Source organism: Scyliorhinus canicula, chromosome 11 (genome assembly GCF_902713615.1).
Source record: "Scyliorhinus canicula chromosome 11, sScyCan1.1, whole genome shotgun sequence".
NCBI lineage: Eukaryota > Metazoa > Chordata > Chondrichthyes > Carcharhiniformes > Scyliorhinidae > Scyliorhinus > Scyliorhinus canicula.
In genome coordinates this window covers 149,176,750-149,190,042 of record NC_052156.1, presented here as the reverse complement: position 1 = coordinate 149,190,042, position 13,293 = coordinate 149,176,750, and positions in this window count along the sequence as shown.

Sequence of the window (13,293 nt, the reverse complement as noted above, 5' to 3'; positions counted from 1 at the left end):
GTTGGGAAAACATTATTATATAGCATCATTATGGGAATGCCATCATTACAAGGAGGGTGAGAATTAAGTGCTTTCTAAGATACCTGGAGAATACCCTATTCTTCCGCCCCAAACATCATGCATCTTTTACATCCATTTGAATAAACAGATTGTTTTTGATTAATGTCCCGTCCAATAGATGCAGCATTCCCTCAGTATTGCACGTGAGTATCAGCCTAGATTATATGTTTTGTTTATATGGGACATGAACCCACAACCTTCCACCAGGGAGGGGAGGAAGTGCTACTTCTATCCAGCTCATACATTGACTGCAAAATTCAGCTCCATAGCACACGTCGGTTTGGATGCTGATTTTGAACTAAAATGACATACACAATGCATGCTCACACTGCTGACACGGTTCGGGTGCACAGGGAGAGAGCGGGGTGGGCTGATAGGCTGAGGTTAGTGGAGAACGTTCTAGGGGTGCACCGGAGATATTCGGTGGCACTTGAGGTGGTGTTACTAAAGGAGAGGCAGAGGCTCCAGATGGGAGTTTGGGCTGGTGTCCACTGGTCAGGCGGTGGGACAATTACATAGAGCCAGAGGAGCGATTTATGAGTATGGGGAGAAAGCGAGTAGGATTCTTGAGCATCAGTTGGGAAAGCAGGTGGAGGCAAGAGAAATTGGAACGGTGAGGGATGAGAGGGTCACGGTGGTATCAGAGAAGGGGGGAGTATTTGAGAATTTGCCTTTTATCGGAGGTTGTTTTACTCGGACCCTCAACTGTGGGATGAAGGGATGACGCAGTTTTTGCACTGGTTGGAGTTCCCAAGGAAGCGAAGGTGCAGGGATTGAGGGCTCCGTTTGGCTGAGAGAGGTAATGGATTACATGGGGGTTATGCAGGGGAGGAAGGCCCCGTGGCCTGATAGGTTCCCAGTCGAATCTTCTAAGAAATGTGGGATGGAGCTGGGGGCCCTGCTCGGTGGGATGTATAATGAATCAACGGTGAGGGGAGAGCTCTTTGCCCCGATATTGCTTATTTTAAAGAAGGGCAAAGGCCTGGATCAGTGTGGGTCGTACCGCCCGATCACGCTGCTGAATGTAGAAGCAAAGATGTTGCTGAAGGTGCTGGTATTGTGGATTGATGATTCTGTGCCAGGGGTGATAGGAAAGGACCTATGGGGTTTGAGAAGGTGCGGCAGCTGTCGGTGAATGTACGGAGGCTGCTTAATGTTATCATGATGCCCATCGGAGGGCCAAGAAGTGGAAGTGGTGGTGGCAATGGAGGCGGAGAAGGTGTTTGATCAGATTGAATGGACATCTCTTATTGAGGTGTTGGGTCGGTTCGGGTTTGGGCAGGGATTTGTGGATAGGGTTCGGCTGCTGTACAAGTCGCCTAAGGTGAGTGTTCGGACAAACAATGTTAGTTTGGATTACTTTGGGTTACACCAGGGGATGAGGCAGGGGTGCCCACTCTCCTTACTGTTCTTTGCCCTTGCGATAGACCCATTGGAAATAAGGCTGAAGGGGTGGAGGGGAATCGAGCAAGAGGGGGTCGTGCACCAAATTTCTTTGTATGTAGATGCCCTCCTGTTATATATTTTGCACCCAGCTGGGAGCTTCGATAGGATCATGGAGATTCTGAGTGAGTTTGGCCACTTTTCCGGGTCCAACTGAATATGAGGAAAAGTGAGGTGTTCCCAATTAATGCACGGGGGCAGGAGAGGAGGCTGGGGAATTGCCATATCGGGTGGTGTAGGTGAGCTTTTGTTATTTTGGGATATGAGTGGCGTGGAGTTGGGCACAGCTGCACAAGCTGAACCTGGCACCGTTGGTGGAGGGGATGAAGGCGGACTTCAAGAGGTGGGATGTGCTGCCATTGCCTTTGGTGGGGCGGGTGCGGAAGGTGAAGGTGATGCCAAAGTTTTTGTTCGTATTTCAGAACCTTCCAATTTTTGTTCCTAAGTCCTTTTTTAGGAAGGTGAATAGGATGATTTTGAGGTCTGTGTGGGTGAGGAGGTTGTTAATGGACAGTGATCGATGGTGGGAGGAGGGGGGATTGCTGTGGTTAGCATTACCAAGCTTGTTGAATTACTACTGGGCAGCGAACTTTGCAATAGATAGGGAATTAGCGGTGGAGGAGCGGTCGGATTGGGGGCAGATGGAGGCGGCCATGTGTAAGGGGACCAGCTGGAGGACACTGTTGTTGGCGCCCCTTCCGTTCCCACTGGTTCAATACTCCACAGTCCGTTTGCAACATTAGCACTGAGGGTTTGGAACCAGTATAGACCGCACTTTACATTGGGAAGCATGTCGCTGTGGGTGCCGATTTGCACCAATCGTACGTTGGCACCAACAGGGTTGGATGCGAGGTCCCAGGGCAGCAGGTGAGGATAGAGTACTTCAGGCACAAGTGGAAGGAGGAATTTGGGGAGAATGGGGGGAGGTGGGGCAGAGTGTGGAGGGAAGCTTTGCGAAGCGTGAATGAATCCTCGTCTTGCACGAGGCTAAGTTTTATAAGATTTAAGGTGGTGCATAGAGTCCACATGACGATGTCCAGATGAGTCGCTTCTTTCCAGGTGTGGAGGATAGGTGTGTGAGGAGGACCACGCTGGAGGCCACGCACAGAAATTGCAAGAACCTGTATTCCAATTTGTAGTGGTCTGCTGTGTCCTCCACACAGCAGAGCCCTTCCCACCAGAGATACAGTGAGCAGCTCAAGTAAAGGAAAAGAAAGATCGGAGGCAGCCAATTATTCTAATTCCTCTTGACCTGTCCATGATTGTTATCCCAAATACCCATTGTACAACAGTCCCACAGGGCCACAATGCTGAAATAAAAAACCACCTTAGCAAACATTCCATACCAACATTACCCAACAAACTACCCCATACAAAAGTCAACTAATCACCATGTTCATTTCCTTTATGCTTGTCTTTCAGGTTCCTGTACCTGGTTTAGTGTTGACAGGATGTGCTGCTTCCAATGGCTGCAATTAATCCATTGACGATTGTCATAAAATCTCATTTAGGGAAGGAAATCTGCCTTCTTTACCTGGTCTGGCCTACATGTCACTCCAGATCCACAGCAGTGTGGTTGACTCTGAAATGGAGGGCAGTTAGGGATGGACAATAAATGACAGCCTAACCAGCGATGGCCAAATCCCGTAAATGAATTTTTTTTTTAAATTACAAATAATAAAAAGGAGAAATTGCGGACACCTTTTCCTCCACTCTGCTCTCCTTTACTGTAGGATAAAAGGTTGGGATGAATGGAACATTTTAAAGTAGATGTTGCCTTTGATTCCTGACATGTACCTCACGATTGACACACTGGAGTGCTAGAAACATGAGATAGAAATTACCACACTTAAATTTCCTTCAACAAACATTCCATCTTCATAGTGAAAGTAAAGTAGATTTAAACTTCAGTTTCCTGAAGAACTATGTATTTTCCCAAGAGCTATTGATTTTAATACAAAAATAATTGAGAATGAAATATTATTATAAAGGTCATCCTACTGCAAGGAGTGATGTCTGCTGGGAAATTGATTAATGCTGTCTGAGTGAATTATGTTGATTAAGAAGTCTAAACAGCCATCAAAAAGAAGAGGCCATCATCTGCTCCTTTCCAGACAACATTCGAATACAGGTCTCAAGAGTAAACGGACAGAATTTATCTTGACTTAGTCCTTTGCTCAGACGCCAGTGACCTTAGCTGGCTTGGGACCTGTGTCATTTCTAACGTATGGCAACGCCCATGAGGAAATGTCATCCTTCACTCTGCATTCAGACTAAAACCTTGGATCTGATTATTACAGAGTTTTCTACTGTGTTTAAAGACACAATTCCAACCAGACCCCACCAGGAAAAATGGACCCCCCCCCCCCCCATTAATGGGCTGAACTTAGAGCATTCTTTTCTTTTTAATATAATGTATTTATTGTACGTTTAATTCCCTGCTAACACTTTCATTATTGAGGAGGTTTTGTGATGCTCAATTAATGAGCCGTAGGCTATAGGGAATATTCTTTCCATGTTCAAATGGGACCAAGGCAGCTTAACACTTGAATGCGTTTGACATGGGGGTAGAAAGTATGCTTGCATGAGGAAAAATTAAGGCTAGAATTGACAATGTAAATCTTCACTGTGCAACAAAAAAGATTAACCTCCGAGGGAAGCAAAGAGAGAGTTTGATAATAGTTTATTTAAGCTAACAAGCAGCAAGAAGACAATTCTCATTACCAGCTCCAGGGGAATTGGCTGACATTCAGGTTTTGTAAAGTCTTGAAGAACTGAGACCGCAATCCAATTCTAGAATATAGGCACTGATGTTCTTCCAAAATCCCAGGAACATCCAAACTGTATCAACAAGAATACCTCCACTACTTCTGAAATAAAAAATAACCGTCTAGTCAAGAATTCCTGCTGATCAAACCAAACCAGTGCTAGCGATTGTTCACCCACCATCAAATACTTCTAACTCATATAGGTTTTGATGCATAGTAGAGCTCCCTGTGTGCTTTCTGATTATACACAGCACCAGTGCATCCCCTCCCCTAAACTGTCCAGTTGAAGACTTCCATGACAGGCACAGCATAGGCTGGATACAGAGTGAAGTTCCCTCTGCACTGTCCTGATCAACACATCAAAGCTCCTTCTGAACTGCCCCACCAAATGCTCCCGATGCAGAGTAAAGCTCCCTCTGTATGCCACAGAGTGGCCATAAATCAAATGCATCATAAACAAGAGTGGAAAAGCTGGGAATTTGATGCAGAGGGAGGCTTTGTGAATCCAATACTCGCAGTGGTTCATATTACAGGCAAATATTTAATCTACCTCCAACCAAAACTAGATCGAGTAATCATTTTTAAAAACACCATAGCTAAATTAATTATATATGTAAATTTTAATTAAATGAAACAAGGTTAGATAGGGATGACCGTGTAGATGGTACAGGGAGTTTGTGAAAAGCATTGTGATTATGGACAACCACATTTGCAGTAGCTGCCTGCATTTCGAGGAACTTCAACTCAGACTTGTTGAGTTGGTTTCCGAGGTGCAGACATCACAGGGCATCAAGGACAAGAGTGACTCCTTTGGACACTTTGACTAAGGAGGCAGCCACAACCATTAGGTTTGGATGTGATGCCGGCCTCATTCCTGGTCATCGATAGGAGCGTGTTACTTGAAGTTAGTCAGACAAGGGGATCCTATGGGTATTACTGGAAGAGGCTCAGCCTTTTCCCTTATCCAACAGGTTTGAAGTTCTCGTTGCCAGTGTGGATAAAGGAAAGTATGCAAGCAGCCTGGATGAGCAAATAATTAATGGCATCTTGGTGCAAAAAACCATTCAAGTGGGGGATTTGAAAAGAAGTGTTTTAGTCATAGGGAATAGCATAGTTGGGGATAGATACTGTTCTCTGCAGACACAACAGGGAGTTTGAAGGTTGTTTTGTCTGCTGGTATCAGGGTTAAGGACATTTCCTTGCTGGAGACTAAAGATTGACTTTCCAGCTCAAGCTACTGACTGGATAACCTTGCTGAGCCATCAGGAGACACAAGACAATTTAGAAATGATTTAGGGAAGCTTACTGCTTCCTATATTGTAAAACTTGCTGATCATACCAAGCTGTGACAAATGCAAGAAAGATAAACAGCATTCAGAGAGATGTGAACCAATTAAGTAGATGGATGATAATGTAGATAAATGTAAGGAAATGGAGATTGGATCGGGAAATGTGAAATATATTCACAGTGAATAGGTGTCCATTAGCAAAGGTGGAAAAGGATTTGAGCGTGATTATTAATCACACACTGAAAGTTTCCACTCAATGGGAAGCTGTCGTCAAGGAAGCTGATCAAATTGCAGCTTTGATCTTGACTGTTTCTAAATCTAAAGAGTTTACCTTAGCCTTGTACAGATCATTGGTGAGGGCACTTTGGGAGAATTGCCTGCAATCTGACCACCAAACATCACACTTCAAAGTTTTTTTACTGCACACGAACCATTCTTTATGTAAACGGAAATCTTTACTCTTGAACTTTTTAGCATTCTTCCTTCAAAGTTCCGTTGATATGTTTATAGGAGCAAGAGTGTGATCCTGGACTTTAGAGCTAAGAATGTTGGTGTGGACAACAGGGGAGAGGTTACCAGCCGATTGTGCACAATTGTGGAGAGGAGGTGATAATGAGAAGGCGAGCAGGGTGCTTGGCTGATTGCAAGTAGAGAACAAAAAGAGTAAAAGACGCTGGTCAAAATGAACATCCCGCAAGTGAGATCTGGGCCCATCTGCTGTCCGTGAAATCCAGATCCTGTCTGAAGAGTTCCCTCAATTGGCACTTAAATTGACCTACTTGGCCGCCAGGTCCTAGTGGGCAGGCCAGCAGCCCCTGAGCTAGCAGGAGGTGAGTCAAAATAGCACAGGAATGTCCCGCACCCAAAGTGACCTCACTGCTAACATCAGAATAAACACCATCTGAATGCTCGCAGCTATCCTGATATTCCGTCAAGCACCATGTTGGAATTCCAACCCTGTCCCTTAAATATGTTTTTCAATTTGGCAGCCATTATTTAAAGCCCTCTTCACTTTTATTTTTAAAGCTGTTAGTTATGTTTCCCACTTCCTGATGTGACTAAGATCCATAGATGCAATGGTGGTGGCAGCCCTCATTGCGCGAGATCCAGATATACCTATTTAAATGAGTCATTAGGGGCATTTAAATATGTCTGTGCCAGATTCTCCCAGCGCCCGGGAACTAACGACCTCCCCAGCGAGGCCTGGGCCAGCCGACGTTTAGTACTAGTCCACACAATCATGGACCAGGTGTAATGGCACTTGGGGTTTCCCCAACCCATTGGAGACCCCAGGGTGGTCGGGCACAGGGCAGGGTGGCCCCCCCCGGCTCTCCCTCTGGCACTGTCAGGGTGCTAGGGTGGCAGTGCTGAGATGCCAGGGTGGCACTGCGAAGAGCCGTGGCCTGAGAGGGGGGTCAAGCCCATGAAAGGGGGGATGAGGGGTGACTGATGGATGGAGGGCTGAAAAGTGGATATGAATTGGCCTCATAAAGGATGGGCGGGGATTAAGGAGAAAGGGTTCCTGAGAAGGGAGCCCCAAAAAAGGGGGATTGGGAGGGGATTGACAACCCCTTTTCATAGTGGGTTGTCTTCATTTGGGTGATGTGTTGGGTAAAGTCCATGTGTGCAGGGGTGACATTGTGGATGGAGGACCTTTCCAAAATGGCGGCCCGGTTTGACCAGTGAGTTCAGCACCCCACAGATGAAAATAATTCTAAGTTTGGCTTGACCGGGGAGAAACTCCCCAAGGAACAAAAATATGACCAAATGTAGTTGAATTGCGATGTAGATTTAACCCAGAAAGCTAGCGTGAAACATGCCACCAAACTTACCCAAAATGACACTGTGGGCGCGTTTCTCTGGAAGGATTTCTGTGTACTAGCCAGCGAGTGGGAACTGATTCCGGGCGCTCGGCCCAGCGAGGACGGCAGCACTATTCAACGTTAATTGGTCCACTTAATAAGGCCTGACGGGCTTTTCGACGCAAAAGAAGACTCGCCAGCTGCTTCGCTGGCACCGCGCTTGCCAGCTTCCCATTAACCAGATCGAGCAGCACTTTAGCTGCTCTTACTCAGCCAACCACAGCCAACTCGCAACAATGGTGCCCAGGAGAATGGCCCCAAGATTCGGGCAGGCTTCTAGACGCAGAGTAAGCCAGGAGAGGTGTCCTGTCCCACCCGGAGGGTGAGCCACAGGACAGCCAGCGCTGCCTTGGACGATGTGGCGGTGGCTGTAAGCTCCGGGAGTAGGACGAGGACTGGCCTCCAGTGACGAAAAAAGGTCAACGACCTACACCGGGCAGCATGAGTGAGTAGACACCAACCAATGCATGGCATTGAGGCCAACACTGCTAGGGTGGTGACCACAGTGGAGAGCCTGGTGTACGACATTGGAACCTTGATGGAAGGTGTCCAAGGCTTCACGCAGTCGGCCATGGCTGAGGGTCTCGGCAGAATGTCCGACTCTCTGGGGAATGTAACCCAGTACCTTGCTGACCTTGATGAGGTTCTGCGGGACATGTCCCACTCTCGGATGGGAATTGCGGAGGCGCTGTGGAGCTTGTCCCGGTTGCATTTGCGCATTGCCGAGGTGCTGTAGAGCATGTTCCAGTCACTGAGGAGCATCGCCAAGTGCGTCAACATGATAGTGCAGACAACGGGGAACCGCCAGGGCTGGCAGAGTCAGATGATGCACGGGCAGCTGAGGCTTGAACCAGCTGCCCCTCCATCCCCAGGTGAACCCAGGGCCCCATTGGAACTGACCGGGCGGAGGGGGCGCTGGGTGGAAACCCGGACCCGTCGGTGAGAATGTTGGCCACTGGGTTCCACTTCTCTGATGATGCTGTGTCTCGCAGCCAGCACACGGGCAGCGTGGCTGTGTGTGTGCCGCCAACAAGTGCGCCAAGGCCCTCCGGCCCTAGAGCCTCCAGAGGACACCCGCCAGGGGCATCGAAGGCCACAGGACGAGGTATGCAGCTGGCTGCCTCTGCCTCAGATTTGCATCCTGCAGACACACCAAGATGTAACAGTAGAGATAGACAGGCAAAGCACATTGAGAGTCACTGAGGGCCCCGGGGGAGGGGTGAGAGGGTGGGGGGAGGTGTGGGTAGGTGCGGGAGGGGGCAGCACCATTAGGAGAGTGGGGCATTGTAAAACACAATAAACTTCCTTGACCACAAGCAGTATGATGCCTCTGTCACTTTCCTCCGCAATGCAGCCCAACCTCTGAATACTTGGCTCATCTCTCCAGGCATCTCCCCCTCCCTCCGACTATGGACATGTCCCTGGAGCTGTATCCCATCCCCTGGGTGTTTGGATGTTGGCTGCTGTGTGTGTGATGTTGTCTCCCACAGTGTTCATGCACAGTCTCCATGCACCAAGGTGTGATTGGGAAGCCAGGCAATGACTCACACATGTTACATTGCTCGCCCATTCACAGGAATCCTCTTGGGTTGTGCGAAGTGCTGACTTAACCACGATTGCCAATTCCCTATTAGCAATAGCCTTCAGCCGCATGTCCAGAGACCTCAGCAGTCGGTGGGGGTAATGGGTAGTCGGTAGGCAGGGACTAGGGTTGCCCCTAGATTGGGAACACACGATTCAAGGGTTGGCTGGTGCCGCGAGAGGTTGCCTCTCAGCGCCTTTACCCACCCACCCTCCATGACGGCCCACCTCTCCAGAGGGTGCCCCCCCAAGTCCAGCTGAGGGTCCTCCACCCCTCACCGAGCACTGGGGCAACAAGCCCAGCACCCCCGGTCTCTTTGCCTCTGAGCAAAGATGGCTACTCAACTCCTGGGCTCCCCGCAGAAGCCCTTCTACCAGGTTCACCTATTTCCAAAGGAGTACTAATCGGCACCACCGTGACCATTTGCTGGGGAGCCGCTGAATGACTGGAGGCCGATGGATATGGCTCTCGCTAATTGGAAATTGGGCTTAAGTGGTGATAATTGGTTTCTCGCCACGCTACAGCGAGATCCTGAATTTGCAACGGGAGTGGGCCGGTTGCATCGGAAACGGTTTGGCGCCTGGCGTGGAACTTGTTTAATAATAATAATCTTTATTGTCACAATTGGGTGGGGAAATGGTAGCACAGTGTTTAGCACAGTTGCTTCATAGCTCCAGGTTCCCAGGTTAGATTCCCCGCTGGGTCACTGTCTGCAGAGTCTGCACCTTCTCCCCGTGTCTGCGTGGGTTTCCTCCGGTTTCCTCCCACAGTCCAAAAATGTGTAGGTTAGGTGGATTGGCCATGATAAATTACCCTTAGTGTCCAAAGAGGTTGGGTTGGATTGGGTTGGGTGGGGTTACTGGGTTACAGGGATAGGGTGGGGGTGTGGACTTAGGTAGGGTGCTCTTTCCAAGGGCCGGTGGAGACTCGATGAAAAAGAAATGAAATTCGCTTATTGTCACAAGTAGGCTTCAAATGAAGTTACTGTGAAAAGCCCCCAGTCGCCACATTCTGGCACCTGTTCGGGGAGGCTGGTACGGGAATTGAACCGTGCTGCTGGCCTGCCTTGAAAGCCAGCTATTTAGCCCAGAGTGCTAAACCCACGCAGACACTGGGAGAACGTGCAGACTCCGCACGGACAGTGATCCAAGCCGGGAATTGAACTTGGGACCCTGGCACTGTGAAGCAACAGTGCTAATTTAGCTTCTCCCGCTAGTCACCGATTCATCGGCCTCGTTTCACTCGAGCAAGAGCGCAACAAGGTCAGAGAATCACGCTCTCAGAAATGTTTTGGTTGAATTGCGCCCGTTAACTCTGTTTCGTTCTCCACAGATACTGTCAAAACTGCTGAGTATTTACAGCACTTTCTGTTTGTATCTCCCAAGTTATTTGATATATCTTTGACAGAATATTCCAGTGGGTTTGACATTAAAGTAGCTGTTACATACTACGCCCATTTGAGTCGGGTGACCAGGTTTTCAGAAGTCAAAACCAGGACACATTGAAGGAAGGGGCAGTTCTGTGATGTCGCACATGATGGACAACCAATGGCAGGAATCTGAGGAGGGTCAGCTGGAGGTTGGAGGTCTTGTGATGATATCTCCTGAAATATGTCCAGCCAGAGTTGGCAAGATTATTAAAACATCTGATTCTTAAAGACTGCAGATGTGAACCACAGTCTTTTGTTTCAATAACATTTCTGTCTCGTTTTCTTGACAAGAAAACTGAGCCAAAGCTTCATCTGCCATAAGATTGCGGAATCCTCTAACTTTACTGTGCAATGGACGATGGTCAGACCAACATCCATTTAGGAGCGCTGTTTATTTTCATTTGCTGACTGGGTTCTGACAATACACATTTTCAGTCAGAAGCTGGATTACAAACTACCGGATGTGAGCGATTTTGATTGCATCCACTGCCTCAAGCAGAAAAGGACGCGCTCATTTGGTTGAATGTGCCATGGCTCAACTGAACTTGCCTTCCAACTTCCTCAGCACTGATTGGTGGTTTACCAATGAGTGCCACCTGACTACCTCTTCCAGCCTTGCTTGTGATTGGTGGACACCACTGTCAATCTTCAGTCGTCATCCAGATGCTCATTCCCTCCTGGCTCCCAGGTGGCCATGGGGTTAATTCCCCACATGACCTCCTAAAAATTGCCCCCCACCCCCAAACGTCTATCAATTCCCTCCCGTGCCTGCTATAAATCAGTGTCTCCTCCACTGGCCTCCTCTATATCATCCCTGATCAGTCAATCAGACCGTTCTGATGGAATGGCCAATCAGGACACTGAAAGGCCAACCAACCAGGGCAGTGGAAATCATTCCCACTGAGATTCAGTCCATTTTGGGAAAATAGATTTCCAGCTAGAAGGATTTCTCGGCATGTGGGAGCATCCCAGCGGAGTCACTTCATGGTCAGTGAGTGGGCGGCAGTCCAAATCCTAGGGAGCGGCCCAGGGGAGGTTTGTTTTTTAAGATTAGAGTGCCCAATTATTTTTTTCCAATTAAGGGACAATTTAATGTGGCCAATCCAGCTAACCTGCACATCTTTGGGTTGTGGAAGGCAGCACGGTGGCGCAGTGGGTTAGCCCTGCTGCCTCACGGCGCTGAGGTTCCAGGTTCGATCCCGGCCCTGGGTCACTGTCCGTGTGGAGTTTGCACATTCTCCCCATCATGTTTGCGTGGATTTCTCCCCCCCCACAACCCAAAGATGTGCAGGATAGGCGGATTGACATGCTAAATTGCTACTTAATTGGAAAAAAAAATGAATTGGGCACTCTTAAATTTTTTTTTAAAAAATCTTTGGGTTGTGGGGGTGAAACCCACGCAGACACGGGGAGAACGTGCAAACTCCACATGGACAGCGACCAGGGGCCGGGATCGAACCTTGGACCTCGGCGCTGTGAAGCAGCAGTGTTAACCACAGACTCACAGCACCAGCGTTGTTCAGGAGCTGGCAGTATTGACTCATGCAGTTTCTTATTTAATTGGTGACCGAGGCCAGCGTTATCTTATCACTCCCACCTTAATCCTTGTCGGAATAGAGGGTCCTCTCTCTGCCCTTGGTGTGTGAGCCCAGTCAATTAATGTTCATCGAACTTTCGGAATCTTCACTGTTACTTGATGTTGGCCACGTTCGTGCACACATACATTTCCCAGCAGGAATAATCGGACACAGGAGAGGAAACCTGTCTGGTTGTTCCCCACCACTCCGTCCCACGGAGAAGCGTCTGTGTTCAATTATTAATGATCTACCCACCATCAGATTGAACCATAAATACTGGGATTGAATCCTCACACATTCCAATGCATCAGGAACAATGGGAATGATGTGCGGGGGCAGGGAGTTGTATTGATGGGTCGAGATTTCCAGAGCTAGCACAGGACCCAAGAAGAGATTGGAATTTAACCAGGAATGACAGGGAAATGCCTCGGAGATTGATGGTTATATTTTCCCAGCTACGCATCCTTTACCGAACAAATCATAATAAGTGAGATACTGACACTGAAAAAAATTCATCTTCCATTCAGCACCACTTACAAAAGATTCAGATCACCTGATACAGCTGCTGGAAGTGAAGCAGAAATAGGAACGGCCAAGAGGGCCAGAATCTCAGTAATTAACCACATATATCACCTTCACTTCCCACTTACTGAGCAATGCCAAATAAATGAGGGGCTGCTGCATTCAACTGTTTCCAGCAACCCACAGTGAAACTACAGCCTCTTAGTGTCGATCAACAGACCAATACCTAAGGCAGGGCTTTTCAAAGCACGGGTCGCGACCCCCGGGTAGGGGTCGGGAAGTGACCAGTCTCTCCATTCCGCAGTGGTCCTGATCACGGGAGAAGTGCACAACAGCTGCAACCGGATTTTACATCAGCTGCCTTTTAAATGGAACTAAATTAGGCTGGAACCATAGAATTCCTGCAGTGCAGAAGGAGGCCAGACCCTCATCCCCACCCTATCCCAGTAACCCCATCAAACCTGCTCATCTTTGCAGACAAAGGGAAATTTAGCATGGCCAATCTACCTAACCTGTACATCTTTGGACAGTGCGGGAAACCCATGCAGACACTGGGAAAAGGTACAAATCACACACACATACACACACTCACCCAAAGCCAGAATTGAACTCGGGTCTCTGGCACTGTGAGGTAGCAGTGCTAACCACTGTGCCACCATGTTGTGTGGGATCTTCTGGCCAGGGCAGGATAGAGCAGAGCTAGTGTTAGCTCTGTACAAAGCTCCAGGGCCTCTGGTTAACAGCTTTCAAAGAAGAAATTT